Source organism: Marmota flaviventris, chromosome 5, assembly GCF_047511675.1.
Source record: "Marmota flaviventris isolate mMarFla1 chromosome 5, mMarFla1.hap1, whole genome shotgun sequence".
Classification (NCBI taxonomy): domain Eukaryota; kingdom Metazoa; phylum Chordata; class Mammalia; order Rodentia; family Sciuridae; genus Marmota; species Marmota flaviventris.
In genome coordinates, this window is record NC_092502.1 from 36,350,273 (window position 1) to 36,375,907 (window position 25,635).

The window sequence follows — 25,635 nt, forward strand, 5'->3', positions numbered from 1 at the left end:
TATAAGCAATAGTAGAATGTGACACCCATACACCCCAGTAGCTGACTATATGATAACTTCCTCCTGGAGTTTTGCCCTTGTAGTAACTTTGGAGAGCTTTCACCAGACCCAAGAATGGACACTGGGTTACACTAATAAAATGCATTGGCCAGAGCCCAAAATTCTGTCCTCATTGTTCTCAGATTTTATTGGTAATCCTGCTCGGCAGTCTTGCTTGCTGTCAGACTCCTTCCTGAGTCACCTGCTGTGGCTGTGCCAAGAGTTGGGGGCAGACGTGATGTGGAAGCCATGCAGGCTCCAGGCACTGGGCGTCTGCAGCTATTGAAACCTCAAGGGTTTCTTCCTTCACTCCCAAGGTCTCACCCCCCTACTGCACCCACAAGTCCAGATACCTCCAGGTGTGTCCTAAATTCCTTGTGGCAGAAATCTCAGCAGTCCCTGTCTTCTGTGAAGGGGCTCCTCCCCCTCCTTGGGAAAAATGTCTCCATTCCCCCTGGTCTTACCCTAGCAGCTTTTGCCACTCCTCACACATTTTCCTTGTCTTCCCATTACCCAGCCCTGCAGCTTCTTCCCCAGAAATAGCCCTCACTTGGGTCTGACCCCATCTCTTGCTCCTGCCTGGTATAGATACTCAGCTGTTCCCTGCCGCCGCCACCTCCACAGGCTTCTGCCTGCTGCTTCTCCCTCACATCCACTCTTAGTGGATAAAGACTCAAGCCCCACCAACCCATTGTGCAGGTGGTGGAGCAAACCTGGGTGGCCCAGAGTCGCATGCATGTGGAGATGTCATCTGGGCAACCAAGGCAGGGGTTCCAGAGGGATGCTAGGAAAGCCTTCATGGAAACCAGGACTAGTATTGCTGGAGACAGTACCAGCACCTTCCTGGCAGAATTGGGGCTAAACCTGCCCTTATTGCCATACCCAAGGGACAGAATCCATCTCTTCCTCCTATCCTGGAGGAATTACCTGGTCCTGACCCCTTCCTCCTTAGTTCCCAGAACTTTTCAGCCTCCTTCATCACTCACTTGCCCTCATAGATGTTGACTGCTCATAGGGCCTTTACCCTTGATCTCCCCTCTGCCCAGAACACACCTCCCCAGGCTCCTCATCTTTCAAGTTTCAGTCTAATGCCACATCCCAGAAAGGCCTGTCTACAGTAGCCCCATCCACACTCTATCACCTCCCTATATTGGTTACTTTATGGTACTCAGCGCTCTGTAATTGTCTTTATTTTTTTGTTTGTATGGATGGCAGCCCTGTCTCCCCCAGTGGGCATAGCTGATCACCCCTGTGGGAAAAGTGAGTCCTTTCATTGTTGGCTCACTAGCATGAAAAGCCCCACCTGTCCTGGAGCATAGATTTAGGCTCAGAAGAATTTTTACTGGGTACTGGGGGGCAGCACGCAGCAGAGTCTAAATATCAGGCATGGGAAACCCCTCCTGAGGCTCCTTAATCTTCAATCTCCTCTCTCTAACTTGGAGCTCTGAGGGGGCAGAAACTCAGTCCTACTCACTCCCTGCTATATCCCCAGCCCTTCAGCACACATAGGCCCTAGGTAAATACCCACAGGAAGGATGCCTCAGGGTTGTGGGGGGTTAGGCTGAGCTCACAGATGTCTGGGTGGCTCACCCTCTGTTCCAATGCCCACCCCACACTCCAACGATGAGCCCTTGGGTATGGTCTGCAATGAGAAGGGAGGCTCGGACAAGGCAGTGGATGGACCATCCAAGGAGCCCTACCTGTTCATGTGCTCTTGGGTGGACATGGTGGGGGAACAAATGTCTCTCAATGATTGGCCATAGCACCTGCAGCTAGTGTCCTCCAAAACTGGAGATCACCAAGAACAGGACTCTATGTTGATCTTGAGGCTCAAAAAGCTGCCTTGCTACATCCTCAGTAGAGACCTGACCTGGCAGGGAGAGAGAGGTCTTAAGACACCTTAAGGGGCACTGGCTTCCTCCCTCTTGTCACACACCATGGCCCTACCTCTATCAGTCATGTGGGACATTGAGCTATGAACACAGGAAAGTCCGTTCTTATATTTCAGCTGCTCTTCCAGGCACTGCCCTGCTATAAGTATCCCCAACCCCCACTCTCAGCATGACAACCATGCATGGTGGCCCCAGTCATTGACCTGAAGAAAGATGTTTTGGGGATGTCCAAGCTTTTGCTCACAGAGAAGGGTAGCATAAGGAGAGACTGGCCCCTGCTCCCTTCATTTGCACTGGGTGAGGGGGACCCCACAGAACTACTCTGGCCCCATGATATCACAGCTGAATAGGTCAGCTCACTGAATTCTGTTGTAGACTTCTCTTTCCCTTTTTCTAGGGAAAGAGAAGTCTACAACAGAAACCCACATACTTCCAGGAGATGCACCAGGACTGATCTTAGGGCTAGGTTTCAGGGTAACTATTAGAGAAGATTCAGGGGCTCTGTGGAACACTAGCCTGAGGACTAGATCCAATGCTTATTCCCCAAGCTGTGTCTATCTGCTAAAAGCGACTCACACCAGACGCATGCAATGTGCCTGCCTCTGTTCCTTTCTCTCCTTCCCCCACGTGGCCTTTGACATTGGTCTCAGACATCTCCCTCACTGTGATCAGCCTCTGGCCTTGCCTCTGCCCCAGGGCCTTCCCGACCCACTCAACCTACATTGGTCCTGAAAGTGAGATAACACATCTTTGTTATCCTCCTTGCACCCCAGTGTCTTCAGAGCAGCACTCCCTCTTCCTGTGGGCTGATCCCCTGGGATCTTCCTCACCAAGAAGAGAGGTGGTTGTGTGTAGTACCTCCACCCTTCAATGCCCACCCAGTGCCCACAGGACTCAGGTACACAGACAACCCAGTTCGATGGTCATCAGAGAAGGAAAGCCCAGAAGAGTGGACAGTCTTGAAGAAAAAGGGTGAACTGGGTTTCAGAACGCGAGCTGTTGGCCCAGTGAAGAGGAGGCGGTGGGGAAGGGAGTTCAAGCGCTGAGTCCTCCAGGAACAACGCTCATCAGGGCAGTTCTGACTTGTGTGACCTGGCAACAGGGGTGGGAAACGAGCCGCAGCGGAGGGTCCTGAAAGCAGGATTGGACGTCTGGCCTTGACCCTGAGACCCGGGAGCAGAGGAGAGGCCTGGTGGACAGAGCCACCTAGGGTACCCACGAGGCCGCTTGCAAGGCAGCGGGAATACAGTAGCTCTGCGGGGACTCCCAGGGCTCCACCCCGCGCCCCTCCCGCTCGGCGCTCCCCCTTGTGGCCGCGAGGGGGCGCCGAGCAGCGCTCCTTCGGGGCAGACCGCCAGGCGCACGGGCGGGCTGCACCGGGATCTGAACGGGCTGCGGGCAACGGGCAGCGCCCCGGGTCTGCGGCGCCGCGGCTCTCAGCGGGCGCGGCGGGCGCTGCCCGTGGGCCGGGCCCGGGCTTCAGGCGTGCCGGGAGCCGGTGAGTGGTGGCGCGGCCAGGCGGGACACCTGGTGCTGCGGACAAGGGCGCGAGGTTCGCGGGCGCATGGGAGGGGCTGCAAGCGGCGGTGGGGCGCGGGGTGCGGGAGAGGTCGGGATGCTTAGGGGAGGGGCGGCGATCTGGGCGTGGATGGCTGGCATCCAAGCAGCTGGCGGGGACGCTCTGGTCTGACCCAGGGCACAGGTGCGCGCACGGGTGACAGTGCGCGTGGCCGGCGGGCTGGCGGGGCCCGGAACCGCGGCGCGCTGGAGTGTAAGGCCCGCGCGGCGAGGGGTGGACCGTGGAGGGGGCTGCGAGCTGCGTGGGTGTGTGCCCGGAGGGGCAGGAGTGCGCGTGGCGGGGTCAGCAGGGGCTGGGTCGCTGGGACTGGAGATACAAGGAGGAACAGCGGAGGGGACCAGCGAAGGGCACACCCCCTAGCCCGTTGAGAGAGACCGGTTTCTGCCGTGAGTCCCCCGCCGCTCCACTCTGCGTGAAGAACGAGCTTCCTTCAGCCACTCGGGTGGCAGGAAAAGCCAGTCTTCACCCCACACTGGACCTCAGTTTCCCCACCTATGAAATGGGGCGGCACAGCTTACTTGTAGGGTGCTTGTGAAGAAGGGAAAGGGGCCTGATCCTTGGAGGAAGAGGGTGTTGTCACAGAAGCTGGAATCGGATTGGAAAAATGTATCAGTAACTACCATCAAAGGGCCTGCAGGACGGTGGGAGCTGCTTGGGGGCTCTGGGTGTGCCCCCCTCGCTGTGAGAGCGTGCACGATCAAGTGACCACTTCGTGTCTTCTGTTTAGATTGGGATAAGAAGGGCTTCATGCTCAGCATGGAAAAGACCAACCTGGGGCGGAGGCGGTGAGGCTCCCCACCAGCTCCTACCTACTGCTTCCTGGGACTATGAGGCAGGTGTTCTGCTGAGAGACAGAGAGGGTTCTTGGAAAGGTCTACCTGTCAGATAGATGCTGTATTTCCATTTTATAGCTGACATACTGAGGCTTAGAGAGTTGACAAGATTTGTTCAGTCTCAGGGCCATGAAGTGGCAAAGGTGAGGGTCCAACCTATACATTTTGGCCACTGTGCCTACCGACCTGTGCCTAGAGTATTCATTGAGCACCTACTGTGTGATGCCTACTTTCTGCCCCAGTAAGTGCTCTCTCCAGCTGGTGTAGGAGGGAGGAGGCCATCCAATTACAGTTATCAAAGGAGAATCCCACCAGGTGTGATAGTACATACCTGTAATCCCTGCTACTTGGGAAGCTCAGATGGCAGGATTGCAAGTTAAAGGTCAGCCTCCACAATTTAGCGAGACCCTGTCTCAAACAATACAAAGGGTTGGGAACATACTACAGTGATACAGCCACATCAATGTTTATAGCAGCTCTATTCACAATAGCTAAGCTATGCAACCAACCTAGGTGTCCTTCAACAGATGAATGGATAAAGAAAATGTTATATATATATATATATATATATATATATATATATATATATATATATATATATATATATATATATAATATATTTTATATATAATATATATAATGGAATATTACTCAGCCATAAAGAAGAATGAAATTATGGCATTTGCTGATACATGGATGGAACTGGAGACTATCATGCTAAATGAAATAAGCTAATCTCCCCAAAACCAAAGGCTGAATGTTCTCTCAGATAGGTGGATACTAACACACAATGGAAGAATGAAAGCTCTTTGGATTAAACAAAGGGGAATGAAGGGTAGGGAGTGGGGATAGGAATGGGAAAGACAGAATGAATTCCTATGTTCATATATGAATACATGACCAGTGTAACTCCACACCATGTACCACCGCAAGAATCGGATCCTAATTAGATTAAGTTATACTCCATGTATGTATAATATGTCAAAACGTAATTACTGTCAAGTATACCTAAAAAGAACAAATTTCTAAAAGTTGCTGGGGATGTAGCTCAGTGGTAGATAGCCCTTAGGTTCAATTCCCAGAACCAAAAGAAAAAAAAAAATAAAAGGGAAATTCGAGGTCAATGTCAGAGAATAAGTGCTAGGAAGAAAAACAAAAAAATGAGGCAAATGGGGGCAGCTACTTAGCCTGTTCAGGGAAGATGTCCCTGAGCGGTGACTTCTGACCATGCTGTGAATGAAAGGATGGATCTCATGGAAAAAGTCTAAGGGAACAGCAGATTCAAGGTCCCTGAGGCAAGTACAGGTGGTGGACAGCAGGAGCTGAACCAAACAAAGCCAGTGAGAGGAGCTGGTGGAGTTTGGATTTTCATCTAGGTGCAGTGGGCAGACCTCAGAAGGTTTGGAGGTTGATTATTGAAAGGGTGTTCCTAATGGCTGTGGAGAGGTCTCCAGGAGGCAGGAGAGGGAGGAGCCTACTGGAGTCAACCTGGCAGAGATGGGACTGGGCCCTATGATCAGAGATAGATAGATACTTGTGAGGAGGATCCAATAGGCTCTGAGATGTGCCATCCACCCTCTTGGGCCACAGCAACAAGGAGGCCTGGGTCCGGGAAGGACCTGCAGCATGAGTTCAAGCACTGCCCCACTCCCTGCATTCACCAGGGTGCATCACTACCACCCTCCGATCTCCCTATGCCCAGTGGGGATGAAGCGCAGTTGATTTAATCACACTTTCCATTTATTAGATCCAGATTTTGAATCAGAGTTGGAAAAACATTTCCCAGTTCAACTTAAAGAAATTCATTCATGTCTTCTAATACTTGTTTGATGTTTCATTTAATGTACAGACCTAATCTAAACTTTTTCCAAATGTCTGTCCCTCTATTCCAACTCCCATTTATTAAAAAATACATCTTCTCTCTAGTGATTAAAAATGTACCTTTATCACATGCTAAACATCCAAAAGCACTGGGCGTGTTTCTAGTCTGTTTCACAGGTGTGTTTATTTGTGTGCTGATGAAAGCATTACAGTGTGTGTGTGTGTGTGTGTACACGTGTGTGTGCATGGGTGCACTCCAAAACACGTGTGTATTTAAAGACAAGAAAGGCTTTATTCAAGACTATTGCAATAGTCTGGTTGTATTTTGATACCTGATTGGGCTGGTTTCTTACATTTGTTTATTATTTCAAGAATTTCCTACCTGTTCCACTGTGTAGCTAGTATTTGCAAGGAATCACATTAAGTTTATGTTTCAGGAAAAGGAACATCTTCATGAGGTTATGTCACCTCATCCAGAAACAGGAAAATGTCTTTATACGTGTTCAAGGCTACTTTCCTCTCATAGGTCTTTCACATTCCTTGTTAAGTTTACTCATGAGTATTTTGTCTTGTTTGTTGTAACTGTTTCTTAAGCTATGTCTTCTAACTGGATATTGTTTCTATATGTGTAATTTTATGTCTTCCCACTTTACTAAATTTACTTGTTGCTAATTTTATCATTGATTCTTAGATAGTTCAGGTATTCTGTCACCTGCAAATTCAAATAGCTTTTCTTTACTGCTTTTCATACATTCATTGCTTTATTTTATCTAATTAGATTGGCCAATATTTTCAATCAATGTTAGAAATTGAATGGACCTTGTTCTTGGCCTTAGTGAAAAAGGCCACTGGCACTTTCCCCATTTAGAAAGATGATGACTATAGAATGGGAAGAAATGGATAGAGGGAGGGATGGATAGTTAAAATTAAGGGAGTGTCTTAGTCCATTTTCTGCTCCTTTAAGAGAATACTAAAGTCTTAATAATTTATAAACAATAGTTTATTTGGCTTATGCTTCTAGAGATGGTGAAGTCCAAGATCAAGGGTCATATCCTTTAATAACAACCCACTCTCAAGATACAACTAACCCAGGGCCACAATAATGACATTAATCTATTGTTAGGCCGTACCTCAACACTGTCACATTGGGGATGAAGTTTCCAATACATGACTTTGGGGGACACATTCAAGCCATATCACAGAGTATCCATTGATTCCCATTTTAGTGGAAATATTTAATATTTGTGGAAGCCGTATATAGAAATGATAATGTCATCTCTCCTTAGTGCTATTAACATAGTGAATAATATTAGTGGATTTCCTTGTATCAGGTCTGGGACTAAAGTGAGGAAAACAATAAGAAAAATATAGTAAAAATACTAAGCTATTCTTGCATTCTGGAAGCCAAACCCACTTGAGCATGATTTATTCTGTTTCAGTATGATTATATTAGTTATCAGTTGCTACAGAACAGGTTATCATCAACTCAGTGGCTTGAAGCAGCACAAGTTTATTATCTCACACTTTCTATGGCTCGGGAGTCTACACATGGCTCGGCAGGGTTTCTGCTGGTGTTAGTCAAGACTAAGTTCCCACCAACCAGGGAAGAATTTGCTTTTCTATTCACTGTTTTTGTTGGCAGCATTTAGTTCTTTGAGGGTGTAGGACTGAGAGCTTAAATTTTTGCTGGTGGTTGGCTGGATGTCACTTTCAACTTTTGGAGGAGTTCCTAGGGACCACCTCCAGTTCCTTGCCAGGTGGGCTTCCCCAGTGTGGCTGCTTACTTCATTCAACCAGCAAAGAGAAACTCTAGAGCAAATGTATTAGCAAATCAGTCACAATATAACACAACAAAACATAACTTATCATAAAATAACAATATCACATAATCATGCTATCCCATCACCTTTGCCATATTCCATTGGTTGGAGAAAAGTCAAAGATTCCACCCATACTCCACAGTATGAATAGCAAAAGTCAGGCATCATAGGTGGGTGCTGATGAGACCGTCCACCACTAGAGGGTTGGATTCTGATTGCTAATACTTATTTTTGTTAAAATTTCTCCAGTCATTCCTTGGCTTGACAAAGTTTAGCACTTGAAAGGTTCCTTAAGAGCTTATGAGTATAATATTTCTTGATTCCTTTCTTCCTCTACCCTTAATATTTTAAGGATAGATTAGCTGGTTATAAAATCCTTCCTTGGCTCACACTTTCTTTCCTTAAATTTGTTAAGATCTTGCTATGGGTTGTATGACCTACACATTGTTGTCAAGAAGTATGTTATAAGCACACTTTTCTTTCCTTTGCAATTGACTTGATCATTTTTCTGGATTTCCAAAGGACTTTATTGTTGTTGTTATTGTTTCTCTGTTTTCCTTGACTCTCAAAGTCTAATTTTTCCATTAGGCAGTGTCTTTAAAATTGATCTCATTGAAGATGGATTTTCTCAGGTACTTGGGAGAATATGCAGATTCAAAGCTTCTTTTATTTCCATAAAGTTTTCTTGGATCATAGTTTTAAATGTTACTTATGCCATATTATTTTGTTTTTCTTTTTCAGAGGTTCCAATAATATGTATTTTAGATCTTTCCCCACACGGCCCCCCACTTCTGTATCTAACACTTTCTTCTCTTTTAAAAAAAAATTATTTATTTATTCTAATTAGGTATATATAACAGCAGAATGCATTTTGATATATTGTACACAATTGCAGCACAACTTTTCATTTCTGTAGTTGTACACGATGTAGAGTCTCACCATATGTGCAGTCATACAAGTACCTAGGGTAACAATGTCCTTCTCATTCCACCATCTTTCCTGCCCCCATCTCCCCTCCATTATGGATCAGCATCCACTTATTGAGAGAACATTCAGCCTTTGGTTTTTGGGGATTGGCTTACTTCCCTTAGCACAATATTCTCCAACTCCATCCATTTACCTGCAAGTGCCATAATTTTATTCTCTTCTAATGCCAAGTAATATTCCATTGTCTAACACTTTCTTCTGTGAGTCTCTTCACTATATTGTTTATTTGTTTTATGGCTGATTTCATTCATTTCCTTAATGACCATTATTAAATTCTTAGTCAAATCTATTCTCCTTAAGAGATTTTCTAATTTAGTGTTAATTTCTGGCTGATTCTGACTTTTCCTTATTTTCTTTGCCCAGTCCAGACAACTCTAATTTCATGTTTACCTATTTTTTGTCCATTTTTATTGAGGTTATGAGTTTATAATTTGGGAGTTTCCATATGTATATATGTATGATTGTTTTCTTGGAGTGCCTTATTCAGGTTACCATAACAAAATACCATAATATCTAGGTGGTGTTTTAAAATGACAAATGTTTTTCTCACAGTTCTGGAGACTGGGGTGTACAATATCAAGGCACCAGAATATTAGCCATCCAGTAAGGGCCCACTTTTTGGTTGATAGATCACATTCTTACTGCCACTTCCCATGAGGGAAGAGATCTCTGGGGTCTTTTTTAAAATAAAGGTATGAATTTCATTAGTGAGGGCTTTCCTCTTAGACCTAATCACCTCTCAAAGGCCTCATCTCCAAAGATTATCACATTGGCCATTAGGTATCTGCCGCAGTCTGGCTGGGCACAATCAGGAGCCACTTGTCAAAAGAAACTAACTTTATTTTTAGAACCACACACGTCAAACAAAACAGCCTCTCAGGAAAAACCCTCAGAGCCTCAACTGCCACCACTGGCTTTCCACAAGCCTCTCTCTCCCACCCAAGCTTCTCCCCACCTCCCACAATCCTCCTACTCTTGAGGCCGATTGGCTGGGTCACATGGGCGGAGCCAAAAAAGTCCCCCAATGAGCAGCTCCGTGGTCTGAAAGGGCAGGGAAACAGCCCAATGAGCATCACCGCAGAGGAGCCAATCAGCTAGATGTTGCTGGGGCCGCTGTGAGCCAATCATCAGCTGGCAGCTGGAAGTTTGCTGGGGCCCCTTCGGCTGTGGCTCTCAACAGGTATCCACATATGAATTTTAGGGAACACAAACATTCAGTCTGTAGCACAAGGCAATTCAAGTCAGAGTTTAGGGTTACATTTTTCCCTTTGTAAATTGGTTTTGGGGATTATGTTGGCTTTGTATGGATATTGTCTGTCATTGTCTGTTAACTTAGAAACATCATTCTTGAACAGATGACTGAAGGCAGGAGTTGGGGATTTGGGGACCAAACTAGGCCTCCTAGTTTGAGACTTCCCTCTTGATTCGGTGAGGTCTTTACTTGGAGTCTTTTGGGAGGTGGGAGCCATTCCATGCCTCTGAGTTTACAAGTCACTTTTGCTTCCTCAAATTTCTGCTTGTATCTTCTGTGAATTTACTGCTAAGCCTCCAAAGACTCTGCTTCTAAGCCACAGGCCTGTCCCCTGTGCCAAGACAGCCACCTCAGGCTAAATATACTTTCTGTCCCTTTTGATTTCCTAAGTGCTCTGAACCACTGGTCTTTGCTCGTTCTCTATATTTCCCCATGTAGGACTTTCTTCAGGGGACATTTCATCTTAGCTCTTGAACCCAGCTCTCCTCTCCTGTTTTCAACATGGCGCCTACTCCCTCCTCCAATACCAGTGTGGTCTCTAGAGCCAGTTCTGAAGGTTGGAGTTTTCTTGCCTCACTCACACCAGTTGGAAGCGTGAAATGTCCTGTCTCCTCTTCATGCAGGGGTTGAGGGTATGGGTGGTTACATTACAGATCTCTTGGTCGATCTGTATTGGCTTTTATCATGAAGAGATTTAGACTTAGGTGGCTGCTATTACCCTGGGGAATTGGAAATGTCACTAACCTTATTACTTGCAAAAGCTTCATAAAGTACTGTGTACTCTGTCAAAATTCATCAGTTTTTTTTGCAATTGGAACATTTTCAATATCTTACTGCTCATATTTTGGTAAACCATAAAAAAGTAAGTTGCAGGGATCATAGCATCAGCAACATATTAAAATAACCCAGATATCATACTCAAGAAATTAAACATTAATTACAATTTTTTTCCTCCTATACAGTTCATATTCAGCTTTTTTCAGTTGCCCCTGAATGTCCTTTTGGGCCTTATTTTTAAAATGAAGAATCTAATCAGTGGTCAAACATTGTGTTGGTGTGTCATATCTTTTAAATTCTTTTAATCTGCAGTAATCCCTCCATTTTTTCCCCATCTTTCCTGATGAGCTGTTTCGAAAGCTCTGTATCAATTTTCTCACATGATCTGGATCTGTTAGACTCTATGAAAAACAATAAAAGTTGTTTCAGGTCAAACTCATTTTAAGATTACCAAATGTGATACTTGTTTAAAATTACAGAGTGTGATTACAGAGTGTGATACCAGTGCCTTCTCCTAGCTTGTGTCCCTCTGGGGTTTGTGATATCTATCAGCAAGTGTGGAAAGTGGGTAAGGAGAGGAGAAGTGTTATACCTTTGCCTGAGTAGCCACTGGGGAGGGCCTTGGGCCAAAGGCTGTACAAGAATGTTCTGTGATACCTTGGGATTCTGCCTCAGTTTCCCTTCCCACAACTTTGGTGGTGTCCTTCCCAGTCCTCTTCCTTATCACTGCATCCTCCCAGGTGACTGCCTCCTATTCCCCCACCTATGGACCTGCCCCTGTGGGTCCAGCTCTGCCTCACTGGGTTTCCCTTTCAGCAAAGGTACCTGCCGTGTTCATAACATGCAAGTCACCCTAAAGGATTCCACAAGCAATTAAATGTGGTAGAAAGCACCCAAGTCACTGCTCTGATCAGAATGTGTACCCCCAAATTCACAGCTGAAGCTCAATCACCAAGATGATGGCATTAAGAGGTAGAGCCTTTAGGAAATGATTAATTCATGAGATTAGAACCCTCGTGAATAAGGTTAGTGACTTTATAAAAGAGGTACAAGGAGTTGTTTGCACCTTCTTCCCTGTGAGGAAGCAGCAACAATACACCATCTATGGAACAGACGGTGAGGCCTCACCAGACATCAAATCTGCTGATCTTGATCTTAGACCTCCTGGCTCCAGAACTATGGGAAATAAACTTCTATTATATATAAATTATCCTGTCCAAGTATTTTGTGATAGCCATAAGGACGGACTAGCACACACCACCTCCTCACTGCTGAGTCTTATACTCCCAAGACACTAATGGGGCTAATAATGCCAAGGGTTGGAACAGAACAGGTATCCACTGTGCATTCATTTCCTTCTCTTCTTGGGGAAGCCAACATGTGTCCCTCACTTTCAGATATGATAACCTAGGGACCCGACATTCCTCGGCCCAGAAGAGTTCCCTGGGGCCAGAGCCTCCAGAAGGAAGCCCTTTCGTGTTCTGCAAAAAGATACTAGTGTCCTATTGACTTCCATGGTTTCCTTAGGGCATTAGTAGCCAATACTCAGCTGCCAAGGATGCCCCAAACTACTGAGCCCATAACTTGGCCAGGAAGAGCCCTGTCAACTTATCTGTGAGAGACCCATGAGTACGGGGTAGGGAGTGCTCAGTTTCACTATTTTTGAATAAAGTTAACACAGGCTCTAGTATTACCAGATAAAGGCCTTTGCATCCTGCACCAAGGACCATTCTAACTGGCAAATTCCTGCTTTCCATACAATGATATGCTAAAGGCCAAGAAGTAGTGCATCTTCTTGGAATTAGTAAAATAATGCCCCTGCTGAGTAAATATTTACTTGGTTTATTTGTCGTTAGCCACCTCTCTGGCACTGTGACAAAATACCTTAGAAAGGACCAAAGAGAGTTAGCAGGACATTGGATATAGGGCTGGCCACAGGGACTCCACCAGTGAGAGGGATCTGCCTTGCCAGTGAAGGTTTGAGAAGAGCCTCACCTGCCTCAGCCTTGGGACTACACACCTGGTTCTACTTTGGGGGTTGATGTTGGATCTTGGAAAGCCTCAAACTGTTTGGGTCTCATCATCCTGATGTTACTCAGAAATACTTGTGGTTAAATGTTGCTTTGTAATACATAATATTATTACTTATCTACCAAGCAGGGTGGGCCAAGTTCTTTATGAACATTATCTCCTGAGACTGGACATAAACAAAACAGAGAACAAACAATAGAGGAAAACCCCTTTGGAAAAGGTGAATAGTGTTGATGAACTGTTGCAAGACTGACTAATACAAAGAGAGAGAGCAAGAAACACAAGTGACCAATTTCACGAATGAAAAAGGAGACAACATTGCACATTCCACACACATGAAAAGGAGAGTAAGGGATTTTTTTCAAGTCCCAATACATTTGATACTTTAGATAAAATGAACAAATACTTTGAAAGATACAACTTACCAAATTAATATAAGAAAAAATAGAAAACCCGAACAATACTATTTCCATTAAATAAATAGAATTTATAATTACAAAACTTTCACAGACAGAAAGTCTCATGTCTGAGAGGCTTCTCCAGTAGATTCTATCAAATATTCCAGGAAGAAATACCAGGGAACACTCATTCAGTTAGTAGAAATTAATATGTCTGGCAATAACAAACATGAGAGAAGATGTGAGATAGAAACCCTTGTCATCTTTATGTGGGAGTATGAAATAGTACAACCAGTTTGCAAAACCACTTTTAGAATTATCTAGTAAAGTCAATACTTGCCACATATCCTGTAAAAGAGCAGCTCCCCATCAGCAATATATGAGTGTACCTTTTCCCCCGCATCCTCGCCAACAGTTTTTGTTGTTTGTCTTCATAATAGCTGCCATTCTGACTGGAGTGAGATGAAATCTTAGAGTAGTTTTGATTTGCATTTCTCTATTTGCTAGAGATGATGAACATTTTTTCATATATTTGTTGACTGATTGTATATCCCCTTCTGAGAAGTGTCTGTTCAGGTCCTTGGCCCATTTATTGATTGGGTTATTTGTTTTTTCGGTGCTTAGCTTTTTGAGTTCTTTATATACCTTAGAGATTAGTGCTCTATCTGATGTGTGAGGGGTAAAGATTTGCTCCCAAGATTTGGGCTCTCAATTCACCTCACAGATTGTTTCTTTTGCGGAGAAGAAACTTTTTAGTTTGAATCCATCCCATTTATTGATTCTTGGTTTTAATTCTTGTGCTATAGGAGTCTTACTAAGGAAGTTGGGGCCTAATCCACATGATGGAGATTAGGGCCTACTTTTTCTTCTATTAGACACAGAGTCTCTAGTTTAATTCCTAGGTCTTTGATCCACTTGGAGTTGAGTTTTGTGCATGGTAAGAGATAGGGGTTTAATTTCATTTTGTTGCATATGGATTTCCAGTTTCCCCAGCACCATTTGTTGAAGTAGAAAGCAGTATGGAGATTCCTTGGAAAACTGGGAATGGAACTACTATTTGACCCAGCTATCCCTCTTCTTGGTCTATACTCAAAGGTCTTAAAAACAGCATACTACAGGGACACAGCCATAATTCACAATAGCTAAACTGTGGAACCAACCTAGATGCCTTTCAGTAGATGAATGGATTAAAAAAGTGGCATATATCACAATGGAATTTTATTCAGCAAAAACAGAGAATAAAATCATGGCATTTGCAGGTAAATGGATGGCATTGGAGAAGATAATGCTAAGTGAAGTTAGCCAATCACAAAAAAACAAATGCCGAATGTTTTCTCTGATATAAGGAGGCTGACTCATAGTGGGGTACGGAGGGGGAGCATGGGAGGAATAGACAAACTCTAGATAGGGCAGAGGGGAGGGAGGGAAAGGGAGGGCGCAGGGGTTAGCAATGATGGTGGAATGTGATGGACATCATTATCTAAAGTACATGTATGAAGACACAAATTGGTGTTATCATACTTTATATACAACCAGGGATTATGAAAAATTGTGCCGTATATGTGTAATAAGAATTGTAATACATTCTGCTGTCATTTATTTTTTAAAAAAATCAATTAAAATTTTTTAAAAATAAAAGAGTAGTTCCACCCTGGGGTGTTCCTAAGAGAATTTTATGTACATGAGCTCTGGGACTCTGCTCTTGGTAGGAGAAACTGGAACCAACCTAAATTCCATTGGAGGAAAATGGAAAAGGAAATGTGACACACTCACATCATGGACCATCACACCACAGAATCTCAGGGACATCATGAAAGTAAAAGAAAAATGTACACAGGATGATGTCATTTTCATAAAACATAAAAACAAGCAAGCTATATAACATGTTGTTTAGGGATACCTATTTCTGAAATAAAAATGTTTTGCAAATGAGTGTTTTTAAAGTTCCACAAAACAATGATTAAGTATGTGAAATGATGAATATTTTGATTAGTTTGATTTAGCCATTTCACAATATATACCTCTATTGAAACGTCTTGTTACTCACCATGAATATATACACTTTTTATTGGTCACTATTATATAAAAGGTATATAATTATACCTTTTAATTTATTAAAAATAAATTTTAAATTGATTCCAGACAATGTGGATTGGGCTGAGGGAGGGGGGAGGAGGGAGGAGGAGGATACAGATAATTAATGGTATTCTAGTGCTTAATTGGCTGTACGGGCTCCAGGTATCTAATTTGTTATCATGCTTCATGACATATATGCTGCCGGTCTTTTTATGTAGCGAATATTGCATAACAATCCTTTTCAACAAGTACAGCCTTTGTCCAAAATGCTTGAGGCAGGAAGTGTTTCTGATTTCTGATTTCTTCAGATTTTGGAATATTTGCACATCGTACATAATAAAATATCTTGGGCATGGCACCCAAGTCTAAACATGAAATTCACTTACGTTTTATATACAATTTACACACATAGGGATTTGGGGATTTCAGAATACAGGTTCTCAATCTGTAATAAAAGACTGAGAGGACATTCCCCTCACCACCATCATCTCTCTATCCTCCTCTTGTTGGTCTGTTTTCCCTTAGGAGACCACTAATTAATCAAGCCACATAGTTATCAGGGCGCACAGTGACCCTGAGTTCATGTGTGTGAGGGCTGCAGTTGAGGTCAACTCAAAGGGAGCTTTCAGAATGATGGGTTGCCCAACTGTTCTTGAAGGTCAAACAGGAGTCAGGCAAAATGTATGTGGCTGGAGAAGGAGAGGAGGGATGAGCAAGTGTCAAGGCCCCCAGCATGAGAGACTCTGGTGGCTCAGTCATGGACTGAAGCCAGTCATGGACTACTCCATTGTCACCTTACTGCACAGGGAAGGAAGACGGCACCAGGTTTGCAGGAGGGATCTGGACCTTCTTTCTTTTCCTTTTCATTTAAAAGTTTTATTTTTAATTGACATACAAGAGGCTAAGGCAAGAGGACTGCAAGTTCAAAGCCAGCCTCAACAACTTAGCGAGGCCCTAAACAACTCAGTGAGACCCTGTCTCTAAGAAAGAAAAAAAAAAAAAAATATATATATATATATATATATATGTATATGTATATATGTATGTGTGTGTGTGTGTATATATATATATAATGAGCTGGGGATGTGGCTCCATGCTTAAGCAACCCTGGTTCAATCCCCAGTACCCCCCCACACGCAAAAAAGTACTTATTTATAGGGAATGGTGTTATAATTTCATACTTGTATATAATGTGTAATGATCAAATCAGGGTAATTTGCATTTCCATCTCCTCAAATATTATCATTTCTGATATGTTGGGAGCCATCAAACTTTAGTTATTTGAAAAGTGTAAGTAATTGTTGTAGACTATAGTTACTACAGTGTCATAGAACTACTTCCTTATCACCTTGCTGTATTTCGGCACCCGATGTCCACCCTCTCTTTTAACCAGCAACTTCCTGGTTTTCCTGTCAATCTACAGCAAACCTCATGCACCAGAAAGAAAGGTAGAGGAGCGAAGAGATGAGGCCAGAACAAAACAGGAACAGGCTGGGGGCATCCTTCGGAGGGGCGGGTCACCCTGCACACTCAGCTACTGGACCCTGAACAGTTAGTGTGTGGATTGGGGACAGTGGGTTGACTGAATCCCCAGAAATTAATCACATGCCAGGGCCCCTGTAGGCAGTTGCAATCTACTTATGACAAATTTCCACCAAAATGGTTTAACTTCCCAGTACTTTAATGTTTGACCATACGTAGCACCCATTCGTCACCTGGGAAGTGGCCATATCCCCACCAGGGCTTTCCCCCAGCTTAGAACTTCTGACAAAGAGGCTGTTTTGACAAGCCCCTTAAGAATAAAAAATTGCACATTCAGTGTTTTTTTGTGAACGTGTGCAAGGCAGATTGTGGAAAAGGCTTAAAGAGGCTAAGATGACAGAGCATGTGACAGCTGCTCCTGGGATGTGAATTGCAGGCCCCCAGTGGCCTGCGGTTTGAAAACAGATGTTTCTGCATGAACGCAGCCAAATTGTATTAGCACTTTGGATGATGAAAAGGGCTTTAAGTGCCTGCGTGTTGCAGTTCTGAAATGTTTGCTGGGGAAAATGTACTTCTATTTTGCAAACAGCGAGTATAAGAAGGAGGAACAAATTAGGTTATGGTGCCGTAACCAATTTCGTGAGTGGAGTCGTTGACAGATGCACATTTCATATAATAAACGTGATCAGTGATGCTGCCACTTACCTTAATGAGGAGAGAGAGAGAGAGAGACACGCAGAGCCCAGCATCCCTTCCTGCTGCTGTCTTCATCCCCAGCTCAGACAGGGAGGAGGGCCCAGCGGGACTGCCTACCCAAAGCCCAAGGTCACCAGCAGGCCAGTAGAACTTTCAGGGAGAAAGTTACAAGCCTTTCTCTTTTTTTTCCCAACAAAAATTTTCTTATAGAAATTTTCAAAAACACGAAGAATGTAATGAACATGAACCATCCAATACTCATCTTCCAGCTCCCATGGCTGTTAATTCTCAGTTCATCTTCCATGATCTATACTCCCACCCTGTTAAGTTCTTAAAGCAAATCTAAGACATGAAATCAGTTTCTCTCATGACTTTGATTTGCGTCTTGGATCTGACAGGGATTTTATTTGCATAACCATCATGCCATTGACACACCTCATTAAATTAATAATAATTCTTAATATTGTTGCCTTAGTCTGTTTTCTGTTTCTGTAACAAAATATCTAAGACCATGTAATTTATAAAGAATAGAAGTTTATTTAACTCACACTTCTAGAGACTGGGAATCCAAGAGCATGGCACTGGCCTCTGCCCAGCATCTGGTGAGGGCCTACTTGCTACATTATAACATGGTGGAGGGAATCACATGATGAGACAGAGCAAGCATGCTAGCTTGGGTCTCTTTTCCTCTTCTTCCACAAATGCCATCACGAGAACCCCACCCTCATGATCTCATCTAATCTTAATTATCTCCGCAAAAGCCCCATTTACAAATATCACTAACATATGAATTTGAGAATTAAGTTTCCAACACATGAACTTCTGACAAACACATTCAAACCATAGCCATCATCAAATAATATTCAGTCCATAATCATATGCCCTCATTACTTAAAATCTATCTTTTTGCAGTTGTTTTCTACAAATCAGGAAAGATCCAAATTCTACATGTTGCATTTACTTTTATTTTTTAGTTGTCAATAGACCTTTATTTTTATTTATTTAATATGCAGTACTGAGAATCAAACCCAGTGCCTCACACATGCTAGGCAAACACTCTACACTGAGCCATAACCCCAACCTTTGTATTTATTTTTTATACCTCTTGAACTTCTTTTATTCTGTAATAGTCCTTCATCTCTCCTTTTTAAAATTTTCTTCCATTTGGTCTTCATTCCATTAATTTGCTAGATAAGTGGGGACATTTGTCCTGCAGAGTATCCCTGTGTTCTGAATTTTGCTTTTTATATCCTTAGGATGTCATTTAACTTGTTTGTCTATCTCTTACTCTTCTCCAAAGTAGTAGTTAGATCTATAGTAACACTGACAAAAGGTAAAATTAACAATTACAAAAGGTAAAAATTAGCATTTTATTTAACTGACTATATCCAAAATATTATCATTCCAATGTAGTGTAACCAATACAAAAGTTACTGAGGATTTATGCTACATTCTTCAAAACCAGATGTGTTTTTTGTGTTTACAGCACATCTAAGTTCCAGTGTTGTTTTCATCAGAAATGATTGATCTGAATTTAGATTTCATGGAAATTGCAATTCAAAAAAATGCACTTAAAACTTTTTCAATAACTGTAGCAGACATTGGGTTTTATAAACCTCTTTTTTTAAGTTATGTAGTCAACATATAATAAACACTCAAAACATATAGATATATGTAAACTCTTATAAAACATCACTATAATCAAAATAATGCACATACTCCATCCAGTTGCTTTCACTCAGCACAATTATTTTAGAATATACAGTCATCCCCCATTATCCACAGAGAATATGTTCCAAGACCTGCAGTGGATGCCTGAAACTGAGGGCAATATCGACAGTGTGAATATACTAGACAAAAGGATAATTCATGTCCTTGGCAAGACAGAGTGGGACAGCACAAGATTTCATCAAGCTACTCAGAATGGCCTACAAAGTAAAGTTTATGAATTACTTATTTCTGGAATTTTCTAGTTCATATTTTCATACCATATTGCCTATGGGTAACTAAATAGGAAAAAACAAAATTACACATAAGGAGAGACTACTATGTCCATGTTGCTATATGTATCAAGAGTTTCTTCCTTTTCCTTGCTGAGCAGTATTTCCATTGTATGGATATACCACAGTTTGTTTATAGTGACAAGCATTATTTAAGATGGCCCCAAGATTCCTGCCTCATGTCTCACATATTATTCCTGTAAGTGTTTCAGGTACCTCTGAATGTGATGAGATATTTGAGTGTCAGGTATGTTACATAGCAGAAGGGATTTTTACAAATGTAGTTAAGGTCACAAGGCAGTTGATTTTGAGTTAACAAGAAGGATGATTATTTCACATGGTCTTGACTAAATCAGGCAAACCATTAAATAAGAACAGCGTCATTCCTAAAGTAAGACATACTTAGGCCTCAGAGAAATTCTCTTCTTGGTCTTAAAGAAGCAAACTGCCATGTGTGGAGAAGGCTAGTGACCTCAGAACTGAGGGCCTTGGACTTACAACCATAAGGAAATAAATTCTGTCAACCAGTGAGCTTAGAGGGGACCCCAGAGCTCAGACAAGACAGAAACTCCTACTGATACCATGTGTCTTTGTCCATTTTCTGTTGCTACAACAGAATAACTAAGACTGAGCAATTTATAAATAGCGGAGGTTTATTTGGATTCAGAGTTCTAGAAGCTGGGAAATTCAGGATGGGACTCCATCATCTATTCAGCTTGCGGTAGGGCTGTATGCTACATCAACTCAAGGAAGATAGTGGAAGGGTCAATGTAGAAGACAAAATCTAGGGCAGGAACTTACTTTATAAGAACCCGCTGTTGTGGTAACTAACCCAGTTCCATAAAAGGTGGAACTCACTCCCTGAAGAAAGGCATTAGTCTACTTAATGATCTAATAATTTCTCAAAGACCCCACCATCTCTCAGTGCTTTAGGCTGGGAACCAAGTTTCAACATGCACTTTGGAGGGAACAAACTACACCTAAAAAAAAAAACAAAAAACCATAGCATCATTATCATAGCATCATTATCAGTTTTTGAATGCCTGAGCAAAGAATTCAACTAGAATGTTCCAGAATCCTGGCCCAAAGGAAGAGAGAAATAATAAATTTTTATTTTTTAAATCACGAAGTGTGTGGTAATTTGTTACACAGTGATAAGAAATGAGGGTTTGTATCCATTGCATCTGTTGATGAACATTTGGATCGTTTATGCTTTGTAACTATTATAAATAAAGTTGCTATCGAAATGTATATGCTAGTGGATATATGATTTTATTTTTCTTGGATAAATACCTATAAGTGAAATGGCTAGGTAATATGGTAAATCCATGTTTAACTTTTCAAAAAACTGCCAAATTATTTTCCACAGTGGTTGATCATTATACATTCCCTCTAACAGCCTGTGAAAATTTCAATTGCTCTACGTCCTTGAGACATTTGATATTGTCAGTCTTTTATATTTTAGCCATTCTATTAGGTACATAGTGGCTTCAATTCTCATTTCCCTAATGGCTAATAATATTAAGAATCTTTTCTTTTGCTACCACATGTAAATCTTCTTTGATAACTGCCAGTTCAAATGCTTTGCATACTTTTTATTATTATTATTATTATTATTATTATTATTATTATTGTTGTTGTTGTTGTTTTGAGAGTTCTTTACATAGTCTGGGTAAAAGTTTTGTCACATAATGATTTATAAGTCCTTCTGCCCCACTATGTGGCTATCATTTTATTCTCTTCATAGGATGTGTGTGTGTGTGTGTGTGTGTGTGTGTGTGTACTAGGGATTGAACCCAGGGGCACTTAACCACTGAGCCACATCCCAAGTACTTTTTTTTTTTAGTTTTTTTATTAAGAGACAGGATCTCACTGAGTTGCTTAGGGCCTCGCTAAGTTGCTGAGGCTGGCTTTGAATTCACAATCCTCCTGCCTCAGCCTCCTGAGCTGCTGGGATCACAAGTGTGCACCAACACGCCCAGCTTCATAGTGTCTTTTGAAGAGCACAAGTTCTTAATTTTGATGAAGTTGGGCATAGTGACCCATGCCTGTGATAATAGCTGTACTCTGGAAACTAAGGCAAGAGAGTCATAAATTCAAGATGAGGCTAGGCAATTTAACCAGACCCTGTCTCAAAGTAAAATAAAAAGACTGGGAATATAGCCTAGTGATAGAGCACTTGCCTAGTCCATGAGCAAGACCCTGGGTTCAGTCCTAGTACCCTTACTCCTTGCCAAAAGCATTGACCTTAATTTTGATAAAGTCTACTTTATCAATTTTTTTTTACCTCACCTGTGTTACAAAGATTATATCCTGTATTTTTTCTCTGGAAACTTTATTGCTTTCAGTTTTGCTGTTATGCCTATGATACATTTCTAGTTAATTTTTGTTTTGGGTAAGAAAAGTGGATCAGTATCAATTTTTTTTTGCAATTTTTTTCCCAATGAATTGTTCCAACATCATTTGTTGAAATGTCCATCTTTCTACACCAAATTACATTTGTATCTTCTTAAAATGTCTACTGACTATATATTTGTGGCTCTATTTCTAGACTCTCTATTCAATTCATCTCTTTATATATCTTGATATGCTAACACTCTACTCTTTTGATGACTATAGGTTTAAAACAAGTCTTGAAGTTAGGTGGTGCTTTACAAATGCTCCAACTTTGTTCTGTATTAAATGTGGGCTTGGCTATTCCATTTCCTTTGTATTCTGAAATACAATTTACAATCAGTTTTTCAGTTAATAGTATATACAGATCAGTTTGGGAGATTTGACATCTTAATAATACTGAATTTCTGATCCATGAACAGATATTTGTTTGGGTATTTAATTTCTCTCAATAAAGAGAAATTAAACTTTCTTTTCTATTCTCATTCATTTTAAATTTAAACCAGGGTTCTATGGTTCTTGCTTTTGTAGCCAATCCAAATATCTCTGCCTCTTAGTTGAGTTGTTTAGACTGTTTATATTTAATGAGATTATTGATATTGTTGAATTTAAATCAAGAATCTTAATATTTATATTTTATTTATTCCACGTTATTTTATTCTTTTATCTTATTTTTTATTTCTTTTGGATTAATTAGGTATTTTAATGATTCTATTTTATCTCCTTTGTTGACTTGTTAGCTATATGCTTTTTGCTATGTTGTTTTACACTTTTTGTTTCTACCTAGAACATTAATACAGTCTTGGCAAAATAAAAGGCATATTTATTATTTAAAACTTTTCAAGTGTCCTGAACAGCTTATCTGGATTCTCCCCTCGAGGTCTCACAAATCGAGGTCTGGAGTCTCATCTGAGGCTAGGGTCTCCATCCAAGCTCATGACTGGTAGCAAATTTCATTTCCTTGCAGCTATAGAAATCATAGTGGCTTCTTTCCTCAAGATGTGAGTCCTTGGGCTCTAGATCTTCTTTTAAAGAGCTTACCTGTTAAGATCAGGCTCATCTAGGACAATCTCCTTCTGGATTAACTCAAGTCAAGTAATTAAGAGTATTAATTAAGTTTTCAAAATCCTTTCATTTTTGCCAGAGAACCTAATCATATTATGTTAATCATATTCACATATTCTGAAATCAACAGAGGAAGCTATCCCTGCCTCTTCCTAGCTTCCAGTGGTTGCCAGAAATCCTTTGCTTTTGTTGACTTGAAGCTGCACAACTTCAGTCTCTGCCTCCGAATGTCATATAGTGTTCTCCTAGTGGGCTTGTATCTTAAAAGGGACCTTTTCTCATAAGGCGCCAGTTATGTTGGACTAGGGTCCATGCTGCTCTCCTCCAACATGGCCTCATCTTAATAAATTGTATCTGCGATTACTTTATTTCCAAATAAGATCATGTTTTGCGGTACTTGGGGTCAGGACTTTAGCATATCTTTTTTGGAAGGGGCATAAGCCAACTAGTAACAATGCTATTATTGTCATATATTTTATTCCACATATCTATAAGCCCCCCCACGCTACATTATTATTTTTGCTTAAAATAGTCAATTGTATTTTAAAGATACAGGTTGAGTATCCCTTACCAACCTTTGCTAGGACAAAGAACTATTTCAGATTTTTTTTTTGGGGGGGGATGTTGGAATGTTTGCATTTCTGTAATGAGACATCTTGGGGATGGGACCCAAACATGAAATTCACTGTTTCATATAAAACTTATACACATAGCCTGAAGATAATTTTATATTTTAAATAATTTTGTGTATGAAACAAAGTTTTATGGAGTAGCATTTTCCTTTTGTGGCTTCCTGTTGATGCTCAAAAAGTTTCAGATTTTAGAATATTACAGATTTTTGGATTAAGAATGCTCAATCTGTATTTTGATAGTCTTTATATTTCCCCATTTTCAGTGTTCTTGATTCCTTTGTGCAGACCAGGGGTGGATGCAGCCTAGCAGGCTGGTCACATCAGAGCAGAAGAACAGAGCAGGCACCCCAGCTCAGTGTCCAACCCCCAGGGGCATGCCAGGCCCGGCTGGCAGGACTTGCTTTCCTCTGCTCTCTCATGCACTCGAGTGCACTCGCCCACCTGGGCACAACATGTTGAAACTTGAAATTTTGTCTGAACAATAATAGTTTGAGGTGTTTTCTGGTGATTGAAATTAAGGGGTTAGTGAGTGGAAAAGGAAACCAGGTGATTTCTGGGCAGCTGGAAGTGTTCTGTTTCTCAGTCTGGGTGCTGGTGGCCTGAGTGTGTTTCCTTTGGAAGAACTCACTTTGCTGCATCCTTCAACCATATGTCTTTTCAGGATGTAGGTTATACTTCAATAAGAAGTTAAGTACAAAACAACAACAAAGGCTAAAAGGGGAGCTAAGGGCACCAGGGACATGGGTTTTGCTGTCCCTTGGGCAGGAGCCCAAGTGGTCATATTGCCCAGTGGCCAATCTGGGCAGGGGCTTAGCTCCCTGAATTTGGAGGCAGGGACCTGGGACTGGTGAATGAACTCTGCACACTATAGCTTGGTGCACATGCCAGTCCGACTCTGCAAACTGTACAGTGCAATGCACCTGTCTGTTTGTCTTCTGATTACTTTTTGGGTCTTGGAGTACATATCAAAAAGCAGCTGTGGTGGGGTGCTGGCTTTAGAAAAGAGGTAGCCTTGTGACTCTCATGTATCTGCAGCAGCAGTCAAGCCATTCTTTATGCCAACCCCTGCTTTGACAAATGACTTGCAATCAATCACCTCTACTCTCTGTCAAACTCAAATGTGCCCTAAATGCTTTGATGTGTTATTACCTCCGCAGACTAAAAAGTGGCTGGAGGGAGAGGAGTCTGTCTGCTGCCTTTTAGTGTAATTGCTGGCTGGCTTTTCCCAGAGCTGCAGACCAGTCACAGAAGAAGCAGGCTGCCTCCTTCTGGTGGCAGCCAGGGGAACCTGGCCTCACCAGGGGCATAGTTGTTCCACCTCCATCTTCTTTCTTTCCTTTCCCTTCTTTCTTTTTTTCTTTTTCTTTTCTTTTTTTCTTTTTTTTTTACCAATCTGAAAAACCCTTTCTGCTTTTCTGTTTATAAAAGTGATAGAAGCTCATTGCAGGGAGGCGGAGAGTCAGAAATACAGAAAGGGATAAAGGAGAAAACTAAACCCCTTCGCTTCCCCTCTTCCGGATGACAACTCCTCTTGTCATGTAGTGTACCTGGACCTTTTCTCTGGGTGTGTGACATGTAAATTTTTCTTTTGCAAAGATCTCTTCCCACTGAGCATAGCTTTTATTGTTTGGCTTTTCTCACTGAACAATTCATGGACATTCTTCCCCCAAATCTCTTGATTCCTTCAAGAGCTGCTTGATGTTCCTTGACTAGAAGGACCAGCTTGCTTCCTGTGTCTTGTTGCTGTATACGTCTCACTCTGGGCTACTCAGCAGCAGTGACACCCCCTTGCCAGGTGTTGTATTCATCTTCGTGTCCTTCCTGGATTAGGTCCGCAGGGTTAATTGCTGCTCACAGGTGT

General features: G+C 42.0%; 1 protein-coding gene across 2 annotated transcripts in view; it reads left to right on the forward strand.

The window, feature by feature from the left end:
• Positions 1-3,282: 3,282 nt before the first annotated feature.
• Positions 3,283-25,635, forward strand: part of Rasgef1c (RasGEF domain family member 1C) — an 83,756-nt gene continuing 61,403 nt past the window's right edge. For both annotated transcript variants that reach the window (XM_027953350.2, XM_027953349.2), the window contains exon 1: positions 3,283-3,429. The gene's annotated coding sequence lies outside the window, so the exon portion shown is untranslated. The remainder of the gene's footprint in view (positions 3,430-25,635) is intronic.